General features: G+C 39.8%; 1 pseudogene; it reads left to right on the top strand.

Moving 5' to 3' along the window:
- The first annotated feature begins 9,812 nt into the window (after window positions 1-9,812).
- LOC107690222 (uncharacterized) lies at window positions 9,813-13,337 on the top strand (annotated as a pseudogene).
- The last annotated feature ends 402 nt before the right edge of the window (window positions 13,338-13,739 follow it).

Here is a 13,739-nt window from a genome sequence, read left to right as displayed (position 1 = left end):
GGTATAACAGACAAAGCAATAGTGACCATGTAATAAAAACAGTTACTCATACTTGTGTGGTGCGACGTTACTGTCGGATCCAATATAGTCAGCACAGCGTCATCTTTTAGTTTCAGTCTTTCTGGAAATCCTGCATTGAATTGTGCCTTATTTGTAAATGAATCCACAGTAAAATGAAGTGAACAAAGGACCAAGTTGTTACTGATCATTAAAAATAAAGTTAATCTACTCTTTCCTAATGTTGGGATCAGAAGGAAGACAATGCAAAGACTGTGTTTTTCCATAACTTGGCACTGAACAGCGTCTTGTTCTCTTCGGAGCATCTTTATCATTTGATTTCTGCGTAGAACTGCATTTTCCTCTCTCGTTATTTACACTACACGTGCAAATCAGTGGGCGGGGCTAAACAGGCAGTGATGTAGAAGCAGGTGTTGATCTTCTTCTGCGGAGGCGGTGTTTAGCCACACTATTATGTCTTAAGGTGGCACATTCCACAACCAGAATAGGCTGTTTTAGACTAACGAGAAAGTTTTGAGTTCTGAAATTTACATGATATTTTTATAGTACAGTGACCTCTTATATGTCAAAAGATCGAAGACATTTTGATTTCTCAGTTCATGACCCTTTTAAGAGTGCACCATGGAGAGCAGGAGCATTGAGCTTGTTGTTACGACGGTCAGTCATTGTGGTGCGCCAGTGCCAGCGTCAGTGGAAGAGCCTGCCTGGTGGAGGAGACATGGGGATGCCTAAAGAAGTGTATGACTGAGAGGATGCCAGTGTGAGAGTGCCAGACTGACGAGTGAGAGTGCCGCGAGTAGTGCCGGTAGTGGTGACGACAGACGAAACACCATGAGCTGAGCAGAGGTTGTGGCTAGAAGGGATACAGCTTGACCGGAAGCTAACAATACATTTAATTTTCTACCTATTAGATTGTGTTTTATTAACATCTACACCTACCCCAACCCTAAACCTACTCCTTACAAGAATGAAAAAATAGTAATTATTGTTGTACAGTGTGACAAAAATTACGCTGTATTGATGTGGCCCCGCTGTCCTGTGGCTGCTGTCGCATCATCCAGGTGGATGCTGCACACTGGTGGTGGTTGAGGAGAGCCCCACAATACACAATAAAGCGCTATATAAATGCATAATTCATTCATTCATTTATTCATTCATGTGCGCATGCCCAGTAGCGCCATATGTATCCCTTCTAGCCTTAACCCTGAGCAGACGAGCGGCGAGTGAGTCGAGGCACGGTAAGCATGACAGTGATGGAGGATTGTCACATGTACAGCGCGGGATTTCAACAGGACTGGGTTGCATATGGCTGCCCAGTCATATTGTGAGTACCATTTTAGTATTTGATCCACCCAAGGCAGTTTTGACAGATGAAGGCCTGTGGTTATTCCAGGACTGTTGCTGCTGGCCAGAAAGACATTATACACAGACTGCTTATGGACTGCACTTTTTTGTGAATCATTCCTTTTCCTGTGTTATTTACTGTTTTTTTTAAGTTATGTTTTATGGTAATAAAGTGCTTGTAATGTGATCTATATATATATACACTGTATATACATACATACGTATCATATATTCTATATATTTACCTTGCATTTATGTTTTACATTTATATCTTTTTTTTTTTTTTTAGAGCATATTCTGATCAAGAACCGCTCACTTAGACAGAAAAAGCAACTTGACTGACATGTAAAATGATCAGTTACAGTTGTTTTTGTTCATTCATGTCATTTAGCAGTGAGTTTTTCTCAGATATATCATACCACACTAGTGGAAAAAAATAATTTAAATAATGGTGTGGCAGTTTCAAATAAAACTCTGAATATCTTTCATATCTTTCAAAGATTTGATGTTGCTAACCTTGCAAACTTTTTCAAATCTAGTGGTTATTTCATACTCGTTGCTTGTAAACAACTTTATTTCCAGATTGACTAACAGAAAAACATCATTACTCTTGGAAGCTGTATAAAACAAAGCGAGTCAGATTAAATCTTACTAGATCGAGAAAGTGTTTTCCAGTTTTATGGGAGCACTCATAACAAAACTTTGCATCATCACACTCTGTTAGGATTCTTGCTTAATTAAAGAGAAATAAAAATATTCTCCACAACACAATATGCAGCTTTTATTGAGGCAATATTGGTTATTCTGTGAACATAACCAAACATCCATCAACCGCATTACCCATTATTACTGTCCAGTGGAAACACAGTATGGCTGGGTTGGTGTGGCTGTGATCTGACAAATAATGTGAGATAAACGTGTGTGGAGATGTAATAAGTATGAGGACCACGTCTGAGGCAGAGCTTTGGGCCCCAAGCACGGGAAAGAAATAAAAATAAGTACACACCCAGATGAAACTGGATTGGAGATAAGGAATATGACCCAGCATGTTTATTGACTCTACTGCAATCGAGTTCTGAAGAGTGTCACACAACACACATCTCACTCACATCTCACTATACTGTCTGTGTGTATGTGTGTGTGTGTGTGTTTCCAGACAGAGGGAGCAAGATCAAACCAACATCCCAATTTTAGAACAAATACAGTATATGAAAGGACACAGTGTAGACTGCTGCCACATAGTAAATGTGCTTGCTATGGTCTATGATATGCTTGATACCAATTGGTCAATCACTTCATTCTGTGGTCAGATATTTTAGTAAAATGACCACTAAACTGTATAACTGTCCATTGTCAGTTATCAAACAACAATTGTCCTAAATAGCTGTGCTAGTACCATGTCACTTGTACCTCTGTGGTCTGTATCTTAACATATTCATAATCAATATTTTCAAATCAATTTATTTGTTTCGTAAGCAGCTGTGTAAAAAGTTGGGATAATGTACAGTCAGTTTATCTTTATCCCTTGCAGATGTGATGTTGTTATATAATACTGTGGATATTACATAACGGAGTCATTGACTGAGCGCCATATGCTGTAAAGAGTGTAAATGTTTTATTCTGCTGCTGCACACAGTTTATCTCACTCATACCGAGGGACATTTTGATGAATCTGATGAGCTCACACATTCTGTACACCAGTGCTGGTCCTGAGAATGCACTAAAGACACATTTAGCATTACATCACTTTCTCACCAATGGATCCCCTGCAGTGAATGGGTGCCGTCAGAATGAGTCCAAACAGCTGATAAAAAATTAAAATAAAAAAATAAAAAAATAACAACATTACGATAATCCAGAAGTTATTGATGCAACTCATGTCCATCACTTAACATCTTGTGAAGCAAAAAGCTATGTGTTTGTAAGAAACAAATCAATCATCACAGTTAGGGTAGGCAATGTTTTTCATAAACATTTTTTTGTTGTACTTGTGGCAGTCCCTTTACAGCCTGATAGCATTCAAAATGTATATCTTATCTGTTCTGAAGAAGAAACAAACTCATACACATCTTGAATGGGTTGAGGGTGAGTACATTTTCAGCAAATTTTCATATTTGGGTGAACTATTCCTTTAACAAATTCATGTACATGTGCAGTACACTAGTAAATTAAGTTTTTAATTGTGAGAAAATTTGAGACACATTATATTTAAAAAAGCCCTACAGTCATTAGACAGGTGCTACAGCAAAAAATGTCACAACACTTACTGGTCTCCTCTACTTCATTAGTGAAACTCATTACTTAAACGATTCGTTTTCATATAAAACAAATTCATTTTGATGCTGGACTTCAGTAGAGATCAAAGGAAAATATGCTTAGTGATACTTAAAGGCTGCTATAGAATTGAACCAAAATACATTTTGCTGAATCCTTTTTGCAGTTGTAACACATAATTCAATACATGTTTGTAAAACCATGATAATATATGTTATGGCTGAAGTGACTCAGAGGATTATAGGTTGTGATCTGTGAATGAAACACACACCATTCGTTGTCACAGTCAGGTCCGATCTATCATCCATAACTCCACACCCACAAAAGCTGTTTTTGGCCATTTCTCTGCCAAACCATACCACATTGTTAATATACCCCTTGATAGATGTATAAACCCCTTGAGAAACCCTGACACATATCGTTTTTTTTTTTTTTTGCAATAAAGTATCTTGCCCTCAATTTGTCCACCTTTTTAAATTGGTTATGCACATTTATTTCTGACCCAGAATGAACAAGCAGGTGTAAACATTACCACAATTCCATTTAACATTGAACAACAAAGAACATGTTGACTGTTAAAGTGTATGCTTTATTTTTAAAGGCTATGTATATGTTTAATGCGAAGCTTTATAATCATTTTTTAGTCCTGACATTTGCCTTTTTCTTGCATCATACATATTTTTCTTTAAGTAATTTACCAGTGCTCTTTATAGCAGTGGAACATACATTAATTTTAAATAACTAAATAGCTATTGCTACAACTACTACGCTTTATTTGTTGTTTTGTTTTACTATTTTTCTTTGTCCCTGCAGCTGCTATTTCTCCTCTAATACTAAATCATGAAGGGCTTTTTTTTTTAAGTGTGTAGAAATAAATAAGCCTACAGTGATTTGCATTTGAACTGAACACCAGCGTAAATCAAGAAAGCTGAGGACTTCTCGCTGTACACGGAGAGAGTGTGCTGATCTGAGCAGCTCAGAGTGCTTGGACTAGGTGAGAGAATTTATCAGCCTCAAATCTCCACATGTCAGGGGCATCGGCCAGCAGCTGATGTTGCCTGAGGTGCTCCACACATCTGATGGAAATGAAAATGGATGTTTCCTATGATGGCAGAGCTCCATGCAGGGATTACTAAGCCATTTTCAACCTGTGGCAGAGTCTTTTTGAAACAAGCTCAGACTGTCCTGTCTGTCAGGTTGAGATGTTAAACGAATTGCAGTACAATTGGGGGTGGGAGTTTATATGAATGCATCTCTGAGGGAAACTGACTTTGACTGTCTTTTGAAAAGTTTTTCATTTTCTTTTCATTTTGCCTCTCTGCCTCTCTGCATAATACCAAAGACTATAGAATACCCTATAGCTGCTGTTCCATAAACGCCACCTACTGTCAGAGTGAATTTGCACTCTCATTCAGACCGTCTGCTGATTTAGTTTTGTGCAGATGTTTTATGTAGCATAGTTTCACAAAACTCATTTCAGACCATTCTGTTTTTTGCTTCAAATTTCGAAATTATACAATGTAGTTTAGATTAAAAACTGCTCATTCTGCATGTGTGCAGCATCTTTGTTTGGATTGTGATTAATTCGTTTTCACTTTCACTTTTTCATGTACACTTTGTCTTAAATCTTGTTTTGTAAAAAAAAAAAAAAAACTGAGAAAATCATATAGTGAAATCAATATTGATTTCAGTAGCAAAAATGTCATCCCACCTTGCTTTCAGACAACTGAACAGGGTGTCACGGTATTTTTATGTATTTATTTTGATGTATATAGTTAATTCAAGAATGCAAAGTTTGCGGTTTCATCAGTTTTTCATCAGCTATGACTTTAACTTGTGTGGGATTTTGAAAGCAATGTAAATGTATGATTGCGTTCATTGCAAATGACTACACATGCATTATTCAGTAAGCATCCTTCCTCAAGCACTCCTTAACTTTGCTGTCCAATGAAAACAATGTTTTACTGTAGGCATAAAGACGTGGGGGACTGATTGTTGCCTGGGTCTGGGGGGGAATCACAGAGGAGTTTGGATGGAGATGGAACAGCCTCTCCTGCTGAATGGATGGTCTAGGAAGCAACACTATATGCCTTGGGCTCTACTGAATAAGACACAAATGGTTTGCTGAACAGATGCTGCGAGAAGGAAGTTTAGTCTGTTTGTTTGTGAGTGCAATTCACTACAAATTAATTGCACCCACTGTTACTGTTGTATATTTGCACCTGCTGTCTTCATTGTTTTTGTGGTAGATTCACTACTGTAATTATGCAAATCAGGTAACGTCACTGAAACTATCACCAGAATTTGTGCAGAATAAAATTTACATGGCAGAATCTCCCATCTTGCAGGTTGGTTGTGAATGCTAGACAGATACAGCTGATATCTGCCACACTGTGCTTTGCAGGGACTGTACAGTATTGCACCAGTACATTAAAGACATATACCAGATCTTTGATATCACACATCTTTGCTCTGAAGCAGAAAAGTGTCATCACTAAAGTGACTTACATTGCATTGAAGCTATGCATTTCTTGCACTCCCGGGGAATCAAACCTACAATTTTGGTGTTGCTAGCAGATTGCTTTACTGTTTGAGCTACAGGCAAGCTGTTTGAGCGAATTCATTGCCTCTGTGTAGAAATGTCTCAACAGCTAGTGTAATAAAACTCACCAAATGTGGTTTTCATAATGAGCAAACTTTCATTAAAGTAAGTAAGTAGATTCCGATTGCAATTAAAATAAACAATAAAAGCCAAGCATGCTCCCAGCATGCTTTAAATGCAACATCATGGAAAGTTATCTGCCATTTTATGCATCTTGGGGACATATGTATAATGGGGAAACTCTTATGGGTTAATAATGTGAATGTTATGTAAATATGATTGGCGTATGTGTTAAAATAAATATTATTTTAGTCTTTCTATTTCAAAATTCATGTTTAAATCAATGTGCTGCTTGCCATTAGTTGTGCAATTTACTAATAATTTATTCTTAAAAATTGTTTCTTCACCATTTTTTTTGGTGTAAATAATGTCTTGTATGTTCTTATGTCTGTTTCCAGAATTATATATTAATATCCAAAGTTGAACGTTTTTTTCTTCGTCTTGTGACTATAACACATTTAGTGGGGGACAGTATGGCATAGTACTACTCATAACATATCACCGATCAATAGTAAATCAGTGCTGAACCAAACTACATCTCCACCCATCCATCAGAGTCGGGCCTCTTGACTGCAAGCCCAGAAGCAACAACTAAAAGTCAATGGAGATGAACCAGAACCTGATAAGGTTATTCCTGCAAGCACTGAGCCGGGGGCCATAAAAGGAGCTGAATTACTACCATATACTGTACTGTTTAAATGCTTCTTTCTACTTTACATCCATATGTAAACTGTTGTCTTGTTGAAAATTTCGCATGTGGGAGTGTGTCAAGTCGGTGATTTCATAATGCAAGATATAATCCATGATGCATGATGCATTTTTTGGAGAGCATTTGAGGGCATTTGCGAGCTGTGTCAGTCAGAACACTAGTACTTCTTTAAATCGACACAATGTGATTGTTTCAAACATTTTTGCAGCCAAGCATTATTAAAATTTTGCTCTAGTCAGTGTGGATAATAATATACCGTAGCATTGTTTACAACTAGTTATGAGACAGTGCAGAGCTCACTCTTTGTGGCTAATGTGTTCATTGACTCAGTCAAATCATCTTTGCATTAGTGTGATTGAATCTGTCCAGCTTTTAAAAGCTTGGCTCATATTTGAGCACATTAACGTCTGTTAAAATCTGAACTGAGTCTTAATTGAAGACTATGTTAAACACTAATTCCGACAAAAGTATTAAACACTCTCTGTTCCACTGTATTGCTTCTATCTGGCCAGTAATTCAGATTCCTTTCACAGCACATTACATCCATTGGTTGTCATTAAGTATTCTGAAGAGTTTTCTGAGCTGATCCACTAGTGTAGTTTTAGGACAAATCAAATAAGTTTAAAAAAAAAAAAATCTGTATATGTACTGGAACTGAATTGAATCACTTGAAAATAGCAGCCCATACATATATAGATACCATATTTACTATATTTATTTTAGATACTTTATAGTTTCTGTAAATAAATTAGGGAATGGCTTTGGTCAGCAGTTCAGCAGTTTATTTTAAATGTTCCAATGGTGTGAAAAATAATTTACTATAAGTCTCTCGATTAATATGAGGTCAAAACCAATATGTATTATAATTAGCAAAATGCAGTTTAAAAACTGTTTTAAATTGAGCTTGACATGTTACACCATCAGGACCAAAAGTATTTTAAACACATATATATTCCCTTGTGTGTATTTAGAAATAACTGCCAATACTTGGCTATTCAACCAACAATGTTCAACATATTTACCCTTTATGTATTAAAGCGCTCAGAAATATGTTGATACTTCCAACTCTATTTTTCACACTCCCTTCCACACAATGCAGACCTTTATTTCCTTTTTATTATTTTAATGAGGAAAATAAAGGAGTGAGTGAATAAGGAAATTTGGCCATTAAAAATAGCTTATTTTCTGTTATGTGTTAAAAAAAAAGCCAATGTGACATGCATTGTGTGGGTGTGTACTAAAAACTCATTACTGTAACTGTGCTGTAATTGTATAGAAGCCATACAGTGACAATGTGATCCTGCTATTTCTCTCTCCAGTTTCACCTCCATTTATTCAGGTTTGTGTGTGTGCATGTGTGTGTTTTTTTTTTCTTATCCAGCATGGTACAAAGGTACTTAAAGATTGTTACATGGTCAAATAGTTTTAATTAGCACACTTTGGAGTGAGTTCTGTATTTGGCTGATGGATATTAAAAAGTAACTCCATTTGTAAATGTAAAAAAAAATAAAATGTTAAAATCAAAGTCTGTAATGGTTTGTAGCGTTATGTTTGAGTAACTTGGCCAGCTTTTATAAGCCACTTTTACTTGTCCTAGAGTGCCAGGCCTTTCCAGAAACTTTGACATGCCTAATTCATTAATTAAGAATTGTATCAGGGTATTGACATTTCAACTTACATTTCTGATGTTCAGTCTTTGCAGAGGAGCTCCAAATGTTAATTTCACTCACATAACTACATTCCCATTACTGTGTATTTGGTGTTTATTTTTGACCCCAGTGCGTCACAGTACACAGTGTGCTATAAATACACCATCAGAGTTAATGCAAATTGGTTGTGTCAAAGGTTAGAAATCATAGTGTTGTTAACTACATCTTGTGGCATTGCGTAGGCTTCATGCAGAGCACAGGATTGCGTCAGGAACAAAGCGAGGGTGAGGACTTACTTATTCCCATCCACCACCTTGTATTATGCTTCTAATTAACCTTTCCTTTGGCAAAAAAAAAAAATAAAATAACCCGGTTGAGCAATTAATACTGCTTTTAAAACTTTCAATTGACAATCCCTCATTTTCCGCTTGGGTGCTCAGTGGTTTGCCTATAATTACAATTAAAGGGCTCATTCAATAATACAAACAGTTCCCAGCTTTGAACACACACACACACCAGAAAAATAAATAAATAAAAAATAAACACCTTGAAGTGCATTGTTTTGATTATTTGGTTGGCTGATTGCAGGAGACATGCTGAAAAACCCTTAACGTTTGACATGTTAACAAAACAGTTTTAATTAAGGCCACGAATTCACATATGGTGCTTGTAAGGTTTTCCCCTTTAAGAATGTTGGTTAGCGGCAGTGTGTTTTCCCCTTTAAGAGATCAAAGTTTTGGTCTAGTGGGTTGTTCGGAAAATAAAGTTAGCCAGTTCACAGCTTCAGCATCCAGCTCACATGTCGTCTCCACTTATTTAATTGTAACGTTTGACATGTTAACAAAACAGTTTTAATTAAGGCCACGGCATCTACACACACACACACACACATACAAACACATTTTAAGCTTATGAAACTTTTTCAGGCTCAGCTTTATCCACTGGCTGTCTAGGTCAATGATTGCCTGTTAGTTCTGAGGAGCTGTTGAATAGCACATCAAAAGATCCTCAGACAAATAAGGTCGGTAGTTGTATACTGTACTTAGCAGTACTCCATATTAATACGCTATCACTCCAAATTCCTTGTGCTCTTAATGTGGTGACCCCGATGCTCTTGGACGTTTCCAGAGTTTTTGTCGTTGTTGTGGAAGACGAAATGACAGCCAATGCGGTTGCACTCAAGTTGCCGGAGTTTTGGGAGCAGCAAGCCGCGGCGTGGTTTGCACAGGCGGAGGCGCAGTTCGCTCTGCGCGACATCACTGCAGATGACACGAAGTATTACTACGTCGTAGCTTCACTCAGCAGCTGCACGGCATCACGAGCTGTAAGCCTGTTAAACGAACCCCCGGAGAAAGACAAGTATGGCGCCCTTAAAACTTACCTGTTGGGAACTTTTGGGTTGAATGAATCAGAGCGTGCGAGGCAGCTTCTTTCATTACCAGGACTGGGTGATGCAAAGCCCTCTGAGCTTATGGATCACATGTTGACATTGTTAGGTGAACATAAGCCCTGCTTTATATTCAAGGAGCTGTTTCTTCGACAAATGACAGAACAAGTCCTCACGGCTTTGGCCCGCACGACGATTACAGACTTACGAGAGCTGGCTAAAATGGCGGACAGTTTACATACCGCTGCACAGAGTTGTGCTATACCAACATCTTTCAACGCCTCCATTAATCCGCTACTAGGAGCGGCTAATCGGGCTGCACAAGCACCACCACGGCGAACCGATTCCGGTTTTTGTTTTTATCACGCTCGTTTTGGAGACAGGGCCAGGAAGTGTCGTTTGCCCTGTAATTTCCATGGTAGAAGTACCACACAGTCTGTGAATGCTGTGGACAGTGGACATACTGGCTGCCTTCTCTTCATTACGGATGATATATCGGGACGAGATTTTCTCTGTGACACTGGGGCTCAGGTGAGCATACTGCCGGCGACTCCTTTCGATGCGCGTTCTGAGCTTAAGAGCCCCTTACTGGAGGCTGCTAACGGCAGCAAAATCCCAACATACGGTAAGCATCAGGTTAAGTTGTGTTTTAACGGGCACCGTTTCACTTGGGATTTTGTTATGGCTAAGGTAGCTCGTCCTTTGCTGGGGGCTGATTTCCTGTGTGCACACGGTTTGTTGGTTGATGTGCAGAACCGCCGTTTAGTAGATGCCAAAGATTTCAATTATTTTCTGTGTACGCTCAGTGTTTTTTCAACAATAACTTTGTCAAATGCTTCAGAGACTAGCTGTGACTTTTTGCGCATGCTCACTGAGTTTTCCGACATAACTCAGCCAACTTTTTCTACGGCAACACTGAAACATGGTGTGGAGCATCACGTTTCTACTACAGGTCCACCTGTGTATGCTCGCGCTCGCCGTCTTGACTCATCAAAATTAGCTGCCGCTAAAGCTGAGTTTGCGTACATGGAAGAGGTAGGCATTGTACGATGTTCTAATAGTCCTTGGGCTTCCCCTTTGCACATGGTACCTAAGTCAGATGGTAGTTACCATCCATGTGGTGATTATAGCAGACTCAATGATGTCACAATTCCTGATCACTACCCCGTTCCACATATTCAAGATTTTTCGGCGCGGCTAGCTGGAAAAACGATTTTTTCCAAGGTAGACCTTGTGCGAGGGTACCACCAAGTACCAGTCCACCCGGACGACATTCCGAAAACTGCCGTTATCACCCCTTTTGGGCATTTTGAGTTTTTGCGAATGCCATTCGGCCTGAAAAATGCTGCTCAGACTTTTCAGAGGCTCATGAATTCTGTGTTACAGGGTATGGACTTTCTTTTTGTCTACCTGCATGACATTTTGGTTGCAAGCACATCCAAGGAAGAACATTTGTCGCATCTCCGTTCGCTTTTCGACCGCCTTAGTGCTCACGGCCTTATTATTAATCCCACCAAGTGTCAATTCGGCCTTTCGTCTATCGATTTTCTGGGACACAGAATTACGAGCGCCGGCGCGTTCCCATTGCCTTCACGGGTGGCTGCGGTTAAGGGTTTTCCTTTTCCTGCCTATGATTAAAGCTCTCCAATAATTTCTGGGAATGGTTAATTTCTATCACAGATTTATTCCCAAAGCAGCTGAGCTTATGTGTCCCCTCTATAGGGCCCTTAAAAGCGGTACCCCTCGTCACATACTCAAGTGGTCCGATGAAATGATTGGAGCTTTTGACAGCACTAAACAGGCTCTAGCAGAGGCTGCCATGTTGGCGCATCCACTTCCGGACAGTTCAATCGCTATTACTGCAGATGCATCTGATTTCGCAGTTGGACCTGTCCTGGAACAGTTGGCGCATGGGCATTGGCAGCCAATCTTTTAGCCGCCAACTTCGTCCTAATGAACAAAAATACAGTACGTTCGATTGGGAGTTACTTGGCCTTTACCTCGCCATTCAACATTTTCGTTTTTCACTCGAAGGTCGGCACTTCACTGCTTTTGTCGATCACAAGCCATTGACTTTTGCTATGTCAAAGGTTTCAGAGCATTGGTCTGCCCGCCAGCAACGGCACCTGGCTTACATTCAGAATTTACTACAGATATTCAACACGTTGCAGGGAAGTCCAATGTGGTAGCAGATTGCCTGTCACGGGCGAGCACGAATGCGGTACACTTGGGGGTGAATTACTCCGGTCTGGCCGTGGACCAGTGTTCCGATCCGGAAGTCCAGTCCTTGAAGACAGCAGTCACGAGCCTTAAATTGGCTGACGTCATGTTTGACAAGGCTGGCGTTTCACTTCTTTGTGATGTTTCATTGGGGTGTCCTCGTCCCGTTGTACCCAAGAACTGGAGACGGCACGTTTTTGACGTCATCCATGGTTTGTCACATCCTGGAACGAATGCTTCCCAAAAGTTGATGGCTTCTAAATTTGTCTGGCGCGGCCTATAGAAAGATATGAGCGCATGGTCCGCTTCATGCATTGCCTGTCAAAGAGCGAAAGTGCAGCGTCATGTTATGGCACCGTTAGCACGTTTCGAGGTACCGGAGCGTCGTTTCGATCATGTGAACATTGACCTTGTTGGTCCTCTTCCGCTGTCTCGGGGGTACGCTCACCTGCTCACGATGGTGGATCGGACTATTAGGTGGCCAGAAGTGGTTCCTTTGGTGTCAACGTCAACTGCAGACATTGCTCAAGCTTTTATTGGCACCTGGATCGCCAGATTCGGCACCCCATTGGATATCTCCTCAGACCGTGGTTTCCAGTTCACGTCTGAGCTTTGGGCTGCTGTCGCGCATAGTCTGGGCATTAAGCTTCATCACACTACAGCTTATCACCCACAAGCGAATGGTCTGTGTGAACGTTTTCACCGATCCATGAAGTCTGCACTGAGAGCTGCCTTGAAGGATGACAACTGGTATGACCGGCTCCCATGGCGTTGCTGGGACTTCATACGGCACCTAAGGAGGATTTACTTGCTTGTTCAGTGGAACTGGTTTACGGGCAGACACTTAGGGTGCCTGGTGACTTTGTTCCTGATACCGACAACCCGTGGTCTGGCCCACTTAATCGTCCCACCCTGCGCAGCCATGCCTCCCCTTTCGTCCCAGTGCACACCTCTCAGCACGGCCTTCACAAGACTTGGGTTCCCAGCGATCTGTTGTCTGCAAAATTTGTGTTCGTTCGACATGACGCACACAGCGGGGAGGGGGGGATTTCCCCCGAAGAAGTCCCGATCTGAATCAAATGATTCGTGATACGCGATCCGATTGGAGCAATTCAAAACGGTGAATCATTTTGCAACGCAATGGTTTAACTGACTAGGAGTTTCAAAAAGCTCCGTTGATACTGTAAAATTTATGTTCTTTGCTCACTTTCCTATATAATTTATTCTTTGTTTGAATAACCATTGAAATTAATTAATGGGCCTAATGTTTTTCTTGAATTGTGATCACATTAAATAGCCTACAGTTTCAGTCGTATTAAAAACATTTCGTGACATGACACACATTATCTGGTACTTGCTTAAAAATAAATATAAAATAATGACATAAATTAATAAATGATTAAATAAATAAATAAAAGCAAAATATATTTTTTTCTGATGTAAGCATCAAAACAATGCCCTACCTTATTGCAACGC

This window comes from Sinocyclocheilus anshuiensis, unplaced genomic scaffold (assembly GCF_001515605.1).
Source record: "Sinocyclocheilus anshuiensis isolate Anshui unplaced genomic scaffold, SAMN03320099.WGS_v1.1 scaffold2495, whole genome shotgun sequence".
NCBI classification, from domain to species: Eukaryota; Metazoa; Chordata; class Actinopteri; order Cypriniformes; family Cyprinidae; genus Sinocyclocheilus; species Sinocyclocheilus anshuiensis.
This window is presented reverse-complemented; position numbering and strand designations above follow the sequence as displayed.